This window comes from Ambystoma mexicanum, chromosome 13 (genome assembly GCF_040938575.1).
Source record: "Ambystoma mexicanum isolate Mex_15411 chromosome 13, UKY_AmexF1_1, whole genome shotgun sequence".
Lineage (NCBI taxonomy): Eukaryota > Metazoa > Chordata > Amphibia > Caudata > Ambystomatidae > Ambystoma > Ambystoma mexicanum.
This window is the reverse complement of record NC_090938.1, coordinates 519,201,884-519,219,452: the sequence shown is the minus strand read 5'-3', so window position 1 is coordinate 519,219,452 and position 17,569 is coordinate 519,201,884. Positions and strand designations below refer to the sequence as shown.

At 44.6% G+C, this 17,569-nt stretch overlaps 1 protein-coding gene across 3 annotated transcripts in view; it reads left to right on the top strand.

Moving 5' to 3' along the window:
* Positions 1-273: 273 nt before the first annotated feature.
* Positions 274-17,569, top strand: part of BRCA1 (BRCA1 DNA repair associated) — a 560,494-nt gene continuing 543,198 nt past the window's right edge. For 2 of the 3 annotated variants that reach the window (XM_069634200.1, XM_069634199.1), the window contains exon 1: positions 274-693. The gene's annotated coding sequence lies outside the window, so the exon portion shown is untranslated. The remainder of the gene's footprint in view (positions 694-17,569) is intronic. The other variant, XM_069634201.1, reaches the window with a different exon arrangement.

Sequence of the window (17,569 nt, the reverse complement as noted above, 5' to 3'; positions counted from 1 at the left end):
AAAATGAGATCATAAACGATTATGTACATATTGAGTTTTCGCTAGCTCATAAAATATGTTACATTTTCTATTTATTTGTGTTGAAATGTATATTGTATTTCTCTAATTTTCTTTATATTGAATATGTATGTTATCTCTCCAAGATGGCCGTTTCTAGTCTCAACGGACACAATACAATTTCCGATAGGTACTGCGAGATGTTGTTCTATCGTTGACTGGCTGAGTGTGAAGACGTCTCTTGGCGTAGCATGTGACAGGTGATTTTATAGTCCCGCCCATTGGATATAGTCTATGGAAAAGCCCGCCAATCTTCAAACTGGGCTCATAGCGGGCTACCCCGTATGTCTCCCAAGGAAACATAGATGGGATGAGGAAGTTATGTGCAAACAAGGCTATTGTACCATGTAGCGAATCCAGTTGTGTGTAGCTGTGAGTGGACTAGGACGACGGTTCTTTCAGCATGGAATGTATTGCTTCCCAAATCACGGAATTGTCTCCCCCGTTTGATCCTCTATCCTAGAGTTCCAGTATCACGGAGTTCGCTCTCCGTAATAAACCTCTAGTCTAGGGAACCTCTGTTATTGTCGGCAGGGGGCCATTTCCTAATGTTGATTTCCTAAATCAACACACGCGTGGATCCTCTGCATCACACAAGTATTGAGGAAGTATGCAGTTGACACCATACATCTACAGGTATGTGATTTTTCACTTTTAAACTCTTGAGATTATGCGTTTGTCCGCACACACTTTGCTTTGCCTCCGTCCCACGAGCGGCTTCGCTTATTCCCCCGACAAGTAGACCATGTACAGAATACTGAAATAAGAACCCGTCCTATAGAAACATGAGCGGCGATGTTATATGACAGCCTCGAGGAGGTTACTAGTGTTTTTCTTGTGACCTCTTTTTTATTAAAGGGGAGTGGCGCAGCAGTTACTGGTCGCAGTTCCATTTCACGCTCTTGCCACAAGGGGCTGGCCACGCCCAAAATGGGCCTTTGGGGGGGGGGGCTGACTGACGGGTTTGAAAGTTGCTCGTGACTGGGGCGATTGGGTTGTAAACCCTCCCCGCCCCTCCACCCCTTCCCCTGATCCCAACATCTGTTGTGACTTTGGAGCCTCCGATGCATTTAGTTTAACCAAGAACTGCTAATCATTTGATGCGTGGGGCATCTGAAAGCTGAGACCAGGCGTTAAGCATTTTGATTTCATAACCATGGGCAGGGTTTTCCTTATGTAATTGTGTGCTTGCTGCTGATGCGTTAATTATTGTTTAAACGTAAATACTCTACTCTCCTAGTTGAGAAATTTGACAAGCTCTTGAAGTAGCACTGCATTCACATCAGCACTGTTGAATTGAGTGTCATGGCAGAGTGCTCCATTTGGAAGCCCTTCCAAGCCAGGGCTGGTGCCTCTCCTGCTTGCCACAGAGATTGATCTCTCTTAAATCGGACGCCTTTTGGTGGGCGTCTCCCTCAATGGAGTTAGTTCATAAACGCATTTCCTCATTATTTTTATTGTTGGATTTCTAAAATGAACCCTGGTGGGCATATTTTAGGAGGCCACCCTAGTTATGTTGAACATGGAGCTTCAGAGTTTACCCAAAACCCAATCAAGGTAGAGCAGAGAGCAGTCAAGGCTTAGACTTGGGAGTGTGGTTAGGGGCCCCAATGGTTTCTTGCACAATAATTCAGCTTAAACAGTTATACAAATAGTTAATTATTCAGGCCTTTAAAACACACACAAAAATTAAACCAGTAGGCAGTAATATCACACAAAACCATAATAAACAAATGTAAACTTTCGCCAGTAGGTTCACTTACTATGCATCACTAAATAACCAGGTGAAACTGTTATGTACTCAGATATAGGTAAAGTGATGAAAACCAGTTACAAGTACAATTACCTCACTTAAGAAATCCAGCCCTAGGGCACAAAAGGCACAGGTTCCTAAACAAGGTGTCTCTTGGGAAGGTATTCTCTACAGGGATGCAATGGGGTTGTGGTGGGTATTCAAAACTGTTCTGTTTAAAAGTTCAGCAACAATTTGTCAGAAGACAGGTACGTTCTCATCTGTCGTCCAGACCCCAGGTTAACCCAAGGGCAGGATACTTGTTTCATGACCAAAGTAGGGTTCAAAATTGAGGGAAGGTATTTAGCTTCTGCTTTTAGATTAGGAGAGCCTGGTTAGCCTCCCTATCTTCCTCTGCATTTCTCTTATATATCTACCATATGCAAAGTTTGTGTAATGATCCTGAAGCAAATCAAAAGCAGTTCTCACAGTGGGGAGAGCCAGAGGGGCCTCTGCATTAGTACTAACGAGATGGAGACTGTGGAAAATGAGGAACAGAAAAATCGTACAGGCATATATTATGCACAAAAACATCGGCATCCACCTTTCGTGCCATCCTGCACTTGTTCATTTTCTAGAATTTTGCCCGCTTCCCCATTTCTCATTTGTAATACAATAATCGCATTTCTTTGCACTTGCAACTTTAACATTTGCTTGATTATTGCAATGAGGAGTCTTCTGATCACTGGGCCATTTCTTTGGATCCTGTAAAAAAAAAGTGCTAATATCAACGCCTCTTTTGACAGAGTAGGATAAGCTTGACGTATAAATATAAAAACGGCAAGCAAAAGCCGATGAACATCACTGTCTGTAAATACCATATGTTTAACTGCTTAGGACAGGATGCACCACAAAATGAATCTGTATACTGATCTTGTTTCCAATTTCTGATCAAGAACTGACATTTAGGCATAACTGTTAATACGTCAGTGTGTTTCTAAAGTTCATTTTTGGCCTACTAAAATTCTCAGCAAGTCTTTGCATTCCTGCTAAAGTATCTATAAGGAGTGTCCTCCAAATTTTAGTCCAAGCTACATCTGTGTCATCCGATGGCAGGTGCTTTATCGTCGTCCTTCTTCGTCATCAATCAAGTCGGCACACGCTGCCATTCTTCTTCTTGCCTTGCTTCTGTATCAGCAACGGAAGTAGGGTGGGTCTCTCCTTTTATAGACTTTTACATCCCCCAAGTGAAGCCAAGCTCGCCTTCCTTGGACCTTTACAGCTGAAGGGTTATATTCTCAACACAAAAGGGACCGTTAAAACATGGCTTATGCCACTTTCTCGTAAAGTTTTTAATACTAGGTCTCCAACATATATATAACTTGGGTGCCAATAAAAGTTCAGTTGGGTTGGTTGTTGAATTGTCTTTGTGTTCTGAGACCCCCCCCCCCCCCCTTTCTCTTTACTTGATGTGAAATGAGAGAGATGCTAGAGGTCATAGATGTCAAATCATCACCTAAAGTTTTAGCTACACTCTGGGCATCGCTTCTACTCCTAGATGGAGGTGCAAGAGGTGTTCTCATGCTCCGCTCTGTCACTAGCTCGTGAGGGGTGAGGTGATGATCTGAACCTGGCTGATTCCGAAGGGCATATAAAGCCAAGGGTAGGCAATATAGCCATCCCTTCTTCAAAGTCAGTTTAATCTTGGCAATCCTTTCGTCAAGGAGGCCGTGGAGTCTCTCACATAGTCTGTTCGCTTGCGGGTGATGAGCAGAAGAAAACATGTTTAATGTTCAACAAAAGCCATATCTGTTCAAATAGTTCATTAACAAAATGTGGCCCTTTGTTGGATCTCTCTCTCTCTCTCTCTCTCTCTCTCTCTCTCTCTCTCTCTCTCTCTCTCTCTCTCTCTCTCTCTCTCTCTCTCTCTCTCTCTCTCTCTCTCTCTCTCTCTCTCTCTCTCAGACTTTGCGCACTAAAAACTTTTGCTGCGCAAGTGGCATCAGGGTTTGTACACAGACCTGCCTCGATTCACCTAGAGAAGGGACACACCACCGCTAATAGATACCTACATCCATTACATACTTGCTGCATATCGACATAGTCAATATGTACGCCAATGTAGTCCTCTGAGCACTGCCATCATGACTGAACCACTTGTGTGTCTCAGCATAATTGGGAATTCCTAAAACAGGAGCTGTACAAATTGCTTTTTTCAGCTCCTCAAACCCTTCCTCCATTTCCTCAGTCCATTCTATTTATATTTAGTCTACTTCTGCTTTCTTTAAAGCTTGCAAAAGGGATCTTGTGTATGAATTGTAATCAAAACACCAGGCTCTGACATAGTTGCATAATCCCAAAAACTGTTGCACCTGTTTCTCTGTATTTGGCTTTGGTATTTTCATAATCGCCTCAGCTCTTTCAGGTGTCACCTTCTTTCGCTCATATGAAATCAACTACCCTATGTATAATGCCTCTTCTTGACAAAATTGTAACTTCTCCTTGTCTACTTTATATCCCTTGTCTGCTAGAATAGTCAACTGAATAGAATCTTGTCTGCACTCATCGTCCGTGGTGCCACAAATTAAAATGTCATCGACATATTGTATCACTGCACTCTTAAGATCAATATTGCCTAGATCCATCTGCAGGACTCTGTGAAAGATTGATGGGGACTCGCAGTACTGCTGGGGCAAACAAGTATGTTTCAGTCGAGTTTGGCGGAACGTAAAGTAAGTCCAGTCTTGTGAGTCTTTGTGCAACGAGATTGAGAAAAACGCATTTTTCAAATTGATCACCCTGAAATATTGTGCTTCCACCGACATACTGCATAGTATCCTCACCGGATTAGGAACTAGAGGAAACTCTGTATCTACAATCTGGTTAATCGGTCTCATATCTTGTATAAATCTCCACCCTCCCTTCGATTTCTTGATTTCTTGCTGTATTACAAACTATTCTGATGGCACCAGAATCCCTTCCTTCATCAGTGCTGAGGTACTGAAATATACCTTCATCAGCCTCTCGAGACATGGAGAACTGTTTTCCTCGAGGTACACTGGCTTCAGCTTTATTTTAACTTCCCCTATTCCCTCAAATCAACGTGTGTCATAAGGGCCTGTGGTCCAAAGGACACTTGGCACCTTCTCCAAGGCTTCCTGGAAAAATACTGGACGCTGCCGCATTATCGCTGTTCGCTATGGGACCTCCCTCCTTTTCTATTCTTATCCAGCATGTAATGCTCATAAAGAACACTACTTCGTCATGTTTGGTCTTCCCTAAACATGTCGTCATCAGTCAATCTGTACCCTTCCTCGAAAGCTATCATTGTCCTCCATGGTCTACCTTCATCGTCTACTCCTTTTGAGCATTGCCATTTCCCATCATACTTTGGCTGCTTCTAATTCTATAGGCATAGTTAGTACCCCCTCTTCATCCATGGGTATTCGTGGTTTAAACAAAAAATCAGGTACCCTCCCAATTTTTCCCCACCAAGCCAGGTCGCCATGTCAGTAGAATGCTCACTCCATACAGAAAAATCTCTGGTTCTTCTGGAATGCCTTGTAGCGCCACCTGCCCTGTGAACGCCAGTATAAATTTGCGCACGTTTAAATTGTGTATTCCTCGAGTGGAGCACACTGTTCCTTGGTCAGTGAATGAAATTGTTTTGTCAACTCTCTTCCCAAAATGTTCTGGTGTCTGTCGTGAATATAACAAAGGAACAGACATATCAAACTCTCCTATAGAGACTGGTAATTCATTAGTCAAAGTAACTCGACTCATAGCTCCAGAGAACCCTTGAGCATTCATGGCAATTCCCGACATTGTATATTTTCCCTCTTGTATACATGAACGAGTTGCCCCAATGTCTACTAGAAAAGAAGGATTTGCCTCCTATCGTCGCATCGACCCTTTGTTCCTCTTGGGGGGGGGGAGGGGAGGGGTCTGGTGTCAGATAGTACTGAACACATCAAGTCGCCCTGCGAGCTGTCCTATTGTAGGTGTAGGCTCGTCCCAGTCCCTGTGAAAGGATTTCGTCATACCACAGTGGCACCTCCTATTCTGGGTGTCGGCACTTGTGCTTGCATACTGTTGTGTCTGCATAGGGGCTTGTTGCGACTGCCCTTGTGGTGGATTCCTTTGTACTCACTCTGGTTGCTGTACCTGCTGTACTCACGCTTGTCTGATCTTGGGCGACCCCCCTCTAGTTTGTGTGCTATTTGGTGGAGGATAAGCTGTCCCCCTTTTGAAAATTGGCCATTCTGTACGTTCGCTTGGCTGATGTGCCCTGTCATCCCACAAGTCCAACATATTGCGGGTGCCCTTCTGACAAGTCCCCCTTGGTTATATCCTACCTGGGTGCTAATTCTCATTATGTGTATTCTTGAAACCACCTTGATTATTTTGGAATCCTCTTCCTGTATAGCCCATACCTCTGCCTCATGGCACGAACCCGTATCCACCTTGGTCCATCGGGTGCTGATAACACACCTGTGGTGCACCCACTGCTTCCTGCATTCCCAATCCTTCTCCGCTTGTCAATACCGCCCCTTCTATGGCAAACTTTGACAATGTTTTCTGAACTAACTTGGCTTCCTCGATTTTGTTATTTTTAATTTTTTTTTGTACATTTTTTAAAATGTATTTATTTATTTTCCTAGTCTGATCAATCTTCTTCTTTTTCTCTTGCAATAACTGACAGTGATGCACTATCGACGGCTCTGTATCAGCCCATGGTTTCCTTCCATCCCCACTTGTTTATTCATCTGCCTCTGTACTGGGTCAGGCAACCTCTGGCCTAAAATGTGGTAAAATAATGCCACAGTTTTTTCCCACGGCTTGCGGTTTTCAAGTTGCCATTTCTCCTGTATGTAAGCAATAGTGTCTTCATCTTGCGTGTCATAATTGCACCCATATCTGTTATATTGGGGGTATTGTACCCTGAGAGCCCTCCAACGTCTGCTCTACAATAAAAAAACTGTGCCCTGGCATGCGCTGTGTTTTGTGCTGTCACACTTAAACATCCTGCTCTCCTCCCATATGTCATCAGCTCTTTCCCCAAAGAAAGCTGCCAGGAGACCTTTTATGTCCCCTATGGCCAATGTATTTCCTCCTGTTATTTTTTCTAATTCGTATATCCATTTCCAAGCGCCCGGAGTCAAACTCGAAAGCTTACAGTATCCTTGTCTATCTACAGCCATGGAATATACTGTGGTCTTGCTCCCCCTTTTTCCAATAAGGCAAACTGCATAAACCCCAACCCACCATCGACTCCCATCGTTAGTCTATCCATAGCAGGGGCGATCGTCCCTGTCCGTCTCCTCGTCGGTAGCGACCTTAACCTGCTCTCACATGGCAGCGATTCTCCCTTGTCACTCTACGAGCGTCCTCGGGGACTATCCTTGGGTTGTTTCAGATCCGACCATCTCTATTCTTTATCCATTTGCAGGCTTCCTTCGGATGTGCACGCGCTCCCTCCTCCTACCTCAAGGATGGACTCTTTCTTCATCTGACATGTCTTGTCCCCAACTAGTGTGACTATCATCCCCTTCACCTTACTTAAGTCTACTTAAGGACAAAGCTCTAAGTTCGTGACTGAACAGAATTTCTTCTTCGCTTCGTGACTGAAATGCTAGGGATTGATCCCTCCTCCCTTAACTTCCATGTGTGCTATCTTCTTTTAATTCTTGATGAGCCTTATCGATCTTGCCTACGATGCTCTCTGCATCAAAGCTTTTTTTTCTTCCTATATTACTCTACATGCCCTGACATTGCTTCCTTTATCGGAAGGAGCTCTTCTACTCTTTCCCACTGTATTGCTGGGCTTCGCCCTACTGGTTCCTTACGAACGAGACTGATCTGAAGACCGCGCTGTCTCCTCCTTCGTTCTATTTCTTTTAGTTCTCTTCGCTTTCTCGCATCCCTTCTAATTCTGTCCTCTTGCCTTCGTTCTTCTCTCCTTCCTCCTTCCATGTATTCTTTTGTCCCTTAATGTTTGCGCTTCCTCCTTCTTTCTTTCTCTGCTATCCCTTTCTCTGCTATACCTACCTTCTATCTCTGTCTATTGTCATGTTTTCTTTGTTCTGCCCATTCTTCATTTTTCTCTTGCTCCTCCCGATACATCTGTTCTCGTTGATCGCTGCTCTTCCTTTTGTGCTCATCTTTCAATCTCCTCTCATTCCTTGTCTCTTCTATCTTGTTCGTCCTGATCTTCTCTTTCCCTAACTTCCTCTATTCTTTTCCCATCTATTTTAAGTAAGATCTGTCCTCCCATCCATTTGTTCTGCACAAGTGCTATCTCGCCAGCTTTATCCTTCTCTCCTTTCCATCTCTTAATCTCCCTTTCTATTTCTGTCGACATATTCGACCACTCACTCTTTTTTTCTTCTTTGACCTTTTATAGATCTCTTATTCTCATCTGGACTATCATCACTGCTATAAGCAGGAGGCTTGTATATTGGATTACTATACCCCTCTGCGCTTTCAACTCCTTTAAAGGATACAACCCTATTTCTTCCGCGCTTGCGCCTTTTACTTCGGGGGTGGTAAGGGGAGCTGAGGGCTTAACACCTTCCTCCTTAGGCTGACTAAGCATCCACTCCTTAGGTGGCACATCTTCCCTCTCTTCCTGATATATTTTTCAGAGCTCTAGAATAGCTAACCTTTTCTCTAGTATGCAGCGTGCAAGTATGTTATTGTGTGTTGCAATACCGCTTTTGACAGTGACCCCCCCCACCCCATTGTGCCCACTTCATGAACATTTATCTCCCGTGCCTTTCACCCATTCCACACTATACTGTTTGAGCTTGGGCATGTGCTTTGGCAGTGTCTTAAAAATGTGCATCAGCTGAGTGTCTCCCATGATGACAAGTATCAATTGACTGTCAATACCTACTTGACGTATGAAATAACTTTTGCTTAAATCACCACTTGTTCAATGGAGTAAAACCACAAATGTGAGCACACAGCATCAATTGCTGCTCAAGCCTATAATTTCTTAATTATCTATCTCTACCTTTGGATTGGTACCAACCACTTCGCTAGGTGTAATCGGTATTGCTCCTCAACCTTTTCTCAATTGCTTCACAACTTATCGCTCTTAGATATTTTTACTCAACAAACATACAGACTAGTCGACTTTACACATTAATAAACACTGTGATCACCCTTTTCGTTCTCGCCTTTACCTTTGTACCATGTGCATGGTTTGAGATGTCACCTTACGTAAACCAGTTTAGGTGTTACATATTTCACTCCCATTAGAGTTTGAGACGTCTCCTTCCAAATTCCATTGAGCTAGGGCTCTAGGCGCTGTCTTTTCTTGTGGCAAATGTGAAAAACCTATGATGGATATTGATGGGTTCAAGGGGAACATCTAAGTATATTTTCTATAAGGGGTGGGATTGTGATTGGATCTGTCAGGTGGACAACTTATGCCTACCTCCTAACATCTCATCTTCAACACTATTAAGTACACGGCATAGCATTGGCTCTCAAACTAGAAGGCCCTTCGTTATACGGCCCTCTAAAATTGGTTGGCACGCTCGTGTCAGTCTGGAACATTCGGTTTACTTAGCACCACGCAAGTTCAGACCCAGGTGCCAGGAGGTGGACTTGACCTCCCCACCCAATTAGCCCATCATCTCGCATGCCTTCTGCCATGAAGATTGTCTTTGAACTTGGCCTTGCAGAGTATTCTTGTCTCTGGGAATATAAGGGAGTGTGAGCACGCACTATCATTGTTTTAGAACTCCGCGCTCAACTCTATTTCCATCCTTGGCTCACGTGACGAGAGCACGAGTTGGTCCAATTTGCAGCATTTAAATGTCTTAAATGAATAAAACTTGCCATGCTTGGTGTTCTTTCTTTGCACCTTAACAAGGGATGATTCAGCTTCTCACGTTCACCGCCTTCAAGAATAGATGACCAGTCCTGGCTGCTTCAGCTTTGACACCAGGCCAAACGGTCCACGATCTCTGCTAATTCTTGTTGCGACACAGTTCTCGGCCTTTCCTCTCCATGAGCCAGAGCTTACTAAATTCATGACTCTGATGTCTAGTTTATATACAATGGCTGCTTTGCCTGCAGTCTATTCACTACTTATAGCCAGCTTCTAAGATTACTGAATCTACTTGCGTTACAGCTTCTGTACAGTTATTGAACAGCTTGCATTTTTCTGCAGTGCTTCGCGCACATGCAATTTTCTTTTTGCATGTAAAAGTTAACTTGGTTCTTAACTTCGTTATCAGTTTCTGTAAGATCCATACATTCTCTTAAGTCAGCATTCTCGGGGCGTAACGCTTGTCTTTCGTGACACCAGCTCCTCTTCTTGCTCCTTTTCAAATTCCTTCAGGGAGTTGCTCCTTCAGATTCTCGTCTCTTCAGGAATGCATTTGATAGGGTTTTCTCAATAGGTTCCTTCTTTTGAATACTCGCTGTGGTATGGTCCCAACTACTGGTGCCAAGCATGGCACAATCTCAGTCCTCCAACATATAGGCAGAAGGGGGTGAGGGTGGGATTTCCTGCAGAGGCATGCAACTGCTCCACCTCTACAGCTGTTTTGGGGTGGTCAGAAAAAGCCCCAATGATGTAGGGGGTTTCATGTTGCGCGCCATATTTGTTACTGGGGCTGCGCCAAAGTTGGCGCTGTTGCAATTTCATATGTATCCACTGTGGTTAAATGTGAATGGGATATGCTACTCAAGTGTTGCTTTGTGTTGAAGTTGATCCATATCAGATCTGCACGGGCGTAGGAAGATAAAATGCCAAAACTGCCAAAAGATTCAGATATGGTGTGCTATGAAGTGCTTAGAAACTGGGCAACAGAGTTTTTCATAATGCGCATGCAAGGAAGAGGAATGGTTATAGAGAACCCACTGTGAAGAAAATATGACAATTATTAAACATGCATTCACACTGATATACATGGGAATGTATGAATCTCCATGTGTTTTTTATGTTTTACATTACAAATGGATTAAAACTTGGCAGTCAGGGCTTGACTTTGAGAAACTGGTTTTGCACAGTTTCAGAGGCCAGAGGATGGGTAAATAAGTAACTCTGACTTTGGCCTATGGTCAGCTAAGCTAAAAGAAACCGGCTGTGGTTTTTATGACCTTGTAGTACCACAGAAAGCAGATGTAATCTCTTAAAGCGCATGGAAGATTGATAGAGGGTCTCAGCTATTTGTTTTTGACTAGCAATAGATGTGGGGTGAAGCGATGCTCAAGGCCAAAGGGACTGCTGCTCCTTGTGATTCGATTATTTACTCGGTATGTGGCCAGGGGCCATGCGTGTTGAAATTTTAGTTATTTAGATTTGAATGTTCTGGGACGCCAGTAAAATTGTTTGGATGAGATGGTTGTCAGTTCAAAGAGTACCTGTTTATTCAGCTTTCTTCATGTTACTTTACGCAGCCATGCAAAACATGTGCAATTTTTAAATTAAGAGATCTCAAACCAGCTGGAACTTGTAGGTGAAAGTTTAATTGTGTGATGTTATGGCCTGCCTCGGACAAATCTTAAAAGGAGGTTCTACACATGAGCTGAAGATGGTAGTTAAGATTACGACTAGCAATGAGAATGGAGGAATTGGAGAAAGATGGGATTTCTTTGTATAAGTGCTTTGTATAGGTCTTTACCATTCATGTATGGGTTGGATTGTAATACATATGGGGGAGTTTTAACTGTTGCAAATATGTATATAATGTGTTAACTTATGTGGTTCAGTGATACTTTGGTAAATTTGACTGGACCGTGTAATCTAGCTCCTCCCCGGATGATTATACAATAAACTTGCTTTTTGTACCAACGTAGACTTGCTTTAAGTGGTGGGCCTGCTTGGCTAAGGTGATTAGTAGTCCATCCATACAGCTGGTATCTTCTGGGAGGCCTTCAAAACCATGTCGAGCTCCTTCTCTAAAACCCTCTCGCCATCCCCCTGCCCGACCCCCTTTCCTTGGAACTATCACCATGTCTCTAACACCCAGTTCATTTACAAACTCCTAGAACGCACTCCTTACAAGCCGCTCAGCCTCTTCAGAGAAGCCAAAAGGCTCTTTGACCCAGCCCAGTCGTGTTTCAGACCCCTTTGAGGAACCAAACCCTCTCTTGTGTACATCTGGGATGGTCTAAACAGAACAGCAGACTTCTGCACTCATCTTCCTTGAGGTGTCTGCTGCAATTGACACCATTGACCACGCAACACTCATGGACAGGCTCTACACACACTCACTCTAAAATGGATATAATCATTTCATTCTTATCAGTCCCAAATCATGCTCCTTCCTCCTTTCTCCTCATGCTGTCCTGGAATGGGTCCCAGAGGGCGCCTCCCTGTCACCCCTTCTCTTCAATCTCTTCCTTCGCCCACCGTCTGCATTCATCCGCTCTCTGTCATAACCTTTCATGTGATAACTATGCAGAGTACACCCAGATTAGTTTCAAGATTCCCAGATTAGTTTCAAGATTCCCAAGACACCAGACTCTAACCCCCCACCCCGCACCCCTTCGACCTGACCTCTCCTCCTGCCTCTATCCATCAACCACTGATTGGTTGACAGCCAACCACTTATATCTCAACCCAGGCAAAACTGAAATCCTAAGATTCAGCAAAATAGCTCATATTCCCCAACCAGTACCTTGGCCACACTCACTAGGAGCCCCACCTGCAGCTGCAGCTTCCACTTCCGTAAAGAAATCTTGGAAGCACACTGGACTTGGACCTATCAATCTCTCAAAACATCAAATCCATGTACAGAACTTGAAACTTCTATTTATGCATCCTAAGGCGAATCTTCCCTTCTCTCTCCTACCCACAGAGTCTCTCTGCAATACTTGCCATCCTCCTTTTCTGCCCAGACTATGCCAACTCGCTCTTAGGCGCCCCAGCACAGCAGTTCAGGAAACTCAACAAATCAAAAACTCTGCTGGCAGACTCCTCCTTGACCTCTCGTCCAGAGAACATATCACCCCCACCCTTAAAGTACAAAACTGATTCCTGTGAGAAAACTGACAGTATTCTCCCACCCACTCCTTCGGGATCTTTTATTCAGGTGGCCAGGGAAGGGCCATCGCTTTTGGATCCCAACCCTGGGGGTGGACAAGTGAGGGAGGATCACTGGATTGGAGGGATTGGGAGGAGGCTTCCCAACAGCGAGACATGGTATTTTCCCAGTTCCAAAACCCCAACCTACTCTCACTCAGCCTTTATGGGTTATCTTCAATCTCACTCCATCTCCTCCTCCCCGTTTCGAACAAATACTGAGATGAGGAAGACGCAACTAAGATTAGTAAAGATTACCCATAGGAATAACATGGGGTAAAATAAGGGAAACCTGCCAAAGAAAGAACTCCAGTTGTCCCACTAAGAGTCAGACAAGGTCAGGTATTTGATAGTAATCATTGGCACTTGACTGATCTTTTCACTATAAAAGGTGTGGTCTGACACAGATGCAGGAGAGCGAGTTGGGCGGAGAACCAAGACTCCAGAGCTGCCCAGGACCAGAGGCTAGAGTTCAGGAAGCCGAGACGCTGAGAAACTGCTGTCCGAAAGAGCAGAAGCGTGGCGAGGGAGCCGTTTCACCAAGGAGCCAATAAGAGTCTGCGTTTGGGAGCCGAGAGGCGTGCTGGTCCCCTGCAAAATCTATGTATGCAAGTGCTTGTTCCACTGGTCCGGTGAGACAGCCCAGCAGTGTCTGAGAGGCAGGCGGTGAGACCCTGACCTTTGGACGAAGTGCCTTGTGGAACTGAAGTACAGAAGTCAGCCTGGTGAGTCTGAAAGCATTACAGAGCCGCTTTGTGAAGAGCGCGATGCATAGTAACACTGCAAAAGCATAAGAAAGAGGACCGCGTTTGTGGGAGTGTTCAATTGAAGCGAATGGGAAGATTTCAAGAGTGCAAAGGCATTGATACAAGTAACAGTGTAAAGTGTGAGCGTGAAACTGGCGAGACGTGTGTCTCTGCAAGAATAAAGAAAGTAAAGTTGGACAATGAAGTAATGCGAAAGTGGGCTAGAAGCCAGTGAAAAAATTGCAAAGAGGCATGAAAGAAAAGGATAATGCAAAGAGGGTGCAAGTGACCCGGAAAGACAAACAAGCACAGGGTTGCGTGTTAGTGGGAAAAGCATGCAAGAGCACGGAAAAGAAAAGGAGTAAAGACGTTCTAAGTGTGCACAACAAAGGGAAAGGAGCACATGAAAATAAAGAGGGGCAAGAGGATCAGAGTGGTCGCGGCAAGGAAAAGCAAAGAGCCTGGTGTTTGTTTTTTTTCTTTTTTTCGAGAGCCTCTTATTTACCCCATCAGAGGATGGCATGTTAGAAAGAAGATAAATATGAAAAAGGCACATCTGAACAACTGAGCTGGTGTTTGGAACTAGAGGGACTTAAGCTTGAGGAAGGGCACCCTGAACAACAGAAAAGGAACCGTGATGCCTATTGCTTTTGTGTTTTGAAAGCTGGAAGAGGCCTGAGCTTGGGGAAGGGGACCCTAAAAGGCCCATTGAGGAAAGGAAAGTGAACAAGAAGCTTGGGGAAGGGGAACCCCAAGGAACTCAGACATTGAAGCTATTGGAATTCACTGTACGGGTCCTGTGGAGAAGGTCTTTCGAACAGCCCTGTTCAGTGAACAAATCTTTGTGACTTTGACCATAATGCACCTGGTGAGAAGACCACTTGAAACCAACTCTGATTTTGCCATTTTTGTTGAACTATTTCTCCTTTTCATAAAGACTTCTATCCCATTTTTGTAAGGCATGAGGGCATAGATTTAGAGACGACAGCCATTAGAAACATCAATTAAGGGAACATCCCTTTACAGTTGGGGCCAGTCAGGTATTCCACCAACCCAGGAACCTTAGTAAATAAAGTTTTTAAAACAAATACTTTTGAGTCTGTCGCTTGATACCATGCCTGTCTCGCACTCCCTATCAGCTGACTTCGACCCTTGAAGCCATGTGCATCACACACCACACCTTCCATAATACGGATCCAGAATTCCTCCAGGAAAAGAGAATTTGCTACCAGCCCACCAGAAACCTCCCATCAGGAACAGCACACCTTCTCGTAATCCCCCACCCCCTCACAACTACACCAGAATGGGAGACGCTGCCTTCTCTACCCAAGCCACCATCATCTGGAACTCCCTTCCTCTACACATCCACTGCAACGAAGACCACCTCTACTTCAGAAAGGATCTCAAAACATTGATATTTCCAGCATTAATCTGAAACGTCCCTCCCTCATCTCCATCACCACAGCATTATTCTTCCCGCCACAGCCGTGTCCTTTAGCAAACCTCTCCCTCTACAAGGTGTAGCGTAACAGAGATCAGTCCTATCATCTCCATCCACCTCGCAACAACATTGCAAAATTCCAACTAGGTACATGATCTGACACTACCAAGCAGCGCTGGCTATAATTTTGGCAGCCCTGCACTCGCACACTGGCAATCACAGACCACTAATCACTCAACTCACATCACTCATCCACAGACTACGGAAATGTCTACGATCCATTTAGGATCTGGTCAAATCTGATGTACTCTTCCCCCACCCCACCCCCCAATAAGGAACTTGGTCACACTCCCCTATGCGGACACCTGCTAGTGCGTCTAGAGAACTCTGACATGGGCAACCTGATCAAACGTGGCATCAACACCACTTCAGTGGACATCTGCTGCTGTCATGGCTATCCACCCGCACGCATCGGAATGCAGCGACAACCTACGACTAATTTGGTCTAATTGGGCACATAACATTCACCTCTCTTACACCAGCCTAAACCTCGACACTTCTGCCATCAGAATACAGCGACGAGCTATTACAGAAATGTGGTCCAGCAGGACAGTCTCTTGCCCTTGTGCACTGTCCTGACCTCCCTCAGCACCCTTCCACGTGCCTGATCTCCTGGGTTGCTTACTGTAGCCCAGACAGCCCATCTAATTCCATATATTGGCCAAATGCACATATGCATACTCTGCACTTCTGTCCCCAAAGGCATTTCCACAAGTGCGTTGAGACCATATTAATGGGAAAAGGTGCTATGTAAATGACGAATGACTACTACTTTACATGAAAAGCTCAAGTTAGGATGAAAAACAAAGCAAACAAATTGGGTTCCACAGAAAACTAAAGAGGGAAAGTTGCAAATAGAACATTTTGTCTTACACTAGATTTCATTAGGCTTGCTCCTTCTGATTTCACCTACCATAGCTACTCCAATGGTTAAGAGGTATGAAGTTGCTTGGCTGGCTGTAACTGTTCATGTTCAATTGTCCCGCCAACTGTTATGAACCCTAGAAAGTGACAGCTAAAAGAAATGGCGATTTCCCTTAAACAGTTTGTAGACTGAAAAGCCATTTATTAGAAATTGCAACACAGACAAGTTATTCACTATATGCATGTCAAATATATTCAATAATGCAGGATTTCACAATTCATTAAAATGTAATATCTGCTGAACAGATTTCTACTGGGATGCTCAGATTGGCAGATCCTCCCCCTACCCCTTTGGCTGACTTGCACTCTGACACTGCCCTCTCCAACCTTCATCTCTAACAATCTTGATGTCCTTGCCCCTGTCATGAGCATCCGTTTGAAGCCTGCATCCAAGTGCAACTCTTGGTACGATTCCCAATTCTGACCTTGACGGCCTTAAGCGCAAGTGTAGGGGGAGCTGAGAGTAAGTGCAGGGCATGAAGCGCACCCTCTAACAAACTTGCCTGCTCCAAAGGCATTGGACTCTGTCCTCTCGAAGAAGAGATCCTACATCCAAGCCCGCATCTCTGCAGCCTCTAACAACTCTGACGAACTTTTCAAAATCTGCAAGGAGCTGGCCAACCCTGCTACAGTCTCCACCTCTCTTGTTGCCTCCCAGGCCCTCTGCACAGCAGTGGCTTCTCACTTCACCACAAAAACTCAAGACATCCTGTCCACACTCTCTCCCTCTATCACCCCAGGCCCCTCTTTGGCTGTTTCTCCTAATCCTTTATCCTCCTTTCCCCTGTTCACCCCAGACGATTTTGTAGAGGAGGTCCTTAATATGGCCTGCACTCCAGCCACCCATTTTGAGATACCAAAAGCATACTCGCCAAGATATGTGACGTATAAGGAGCAAATAAACCAACAGAGATCCACAGCGGGGCTCTGTCCAGTATCCATCAGAAGGACTTGTATACCTATTGAAGCGCCAATAACCAGACAACCATGGGCTGTAAGGTACCCATTGAGACAACCATACCAGCAGCTGACGCGAAATGAAGTATACTTACAAACTGTCCCTGAACAGACCCAAAGGCCCCTAATTGGAGGCAAATGGTGACGACACAATGGCCCGAACAGACGTTCAGATGGAAGAAATGACAACCAAAAAGGTGATCAAGACGAAATGTTGGGAATAATGATGTAATAGAAGAAGAAACGACGCTGAACTGTAATGAAACATAACCGTGAAAGCAGGATGGAAATATGTAACTGGCTAAATGCCTGTAAATAGGCTTGGACCGCAAGAAGCTAAGGAAACGGTACAGCTTGCAATGCTTAGTAGAAGGATAGAGCGGCAAGTGCCAACTATATATATATATATATATCAAGAAGCACATTATACAAGTGCGACTCCATTTTACAAAAGCAGAATTAAGCCTAGGATGATAGAGGACAAAAAGGCCAGGATTCATAAATAAGCTCAGTCAAACGAAAGAGCGGAATCGAAACTCAGTAAGAAGCAGCTCATGGCTAGGAATTCGAGGTGAACCCAAGGAAGGGTGGAGAACGGCAACTCCGAA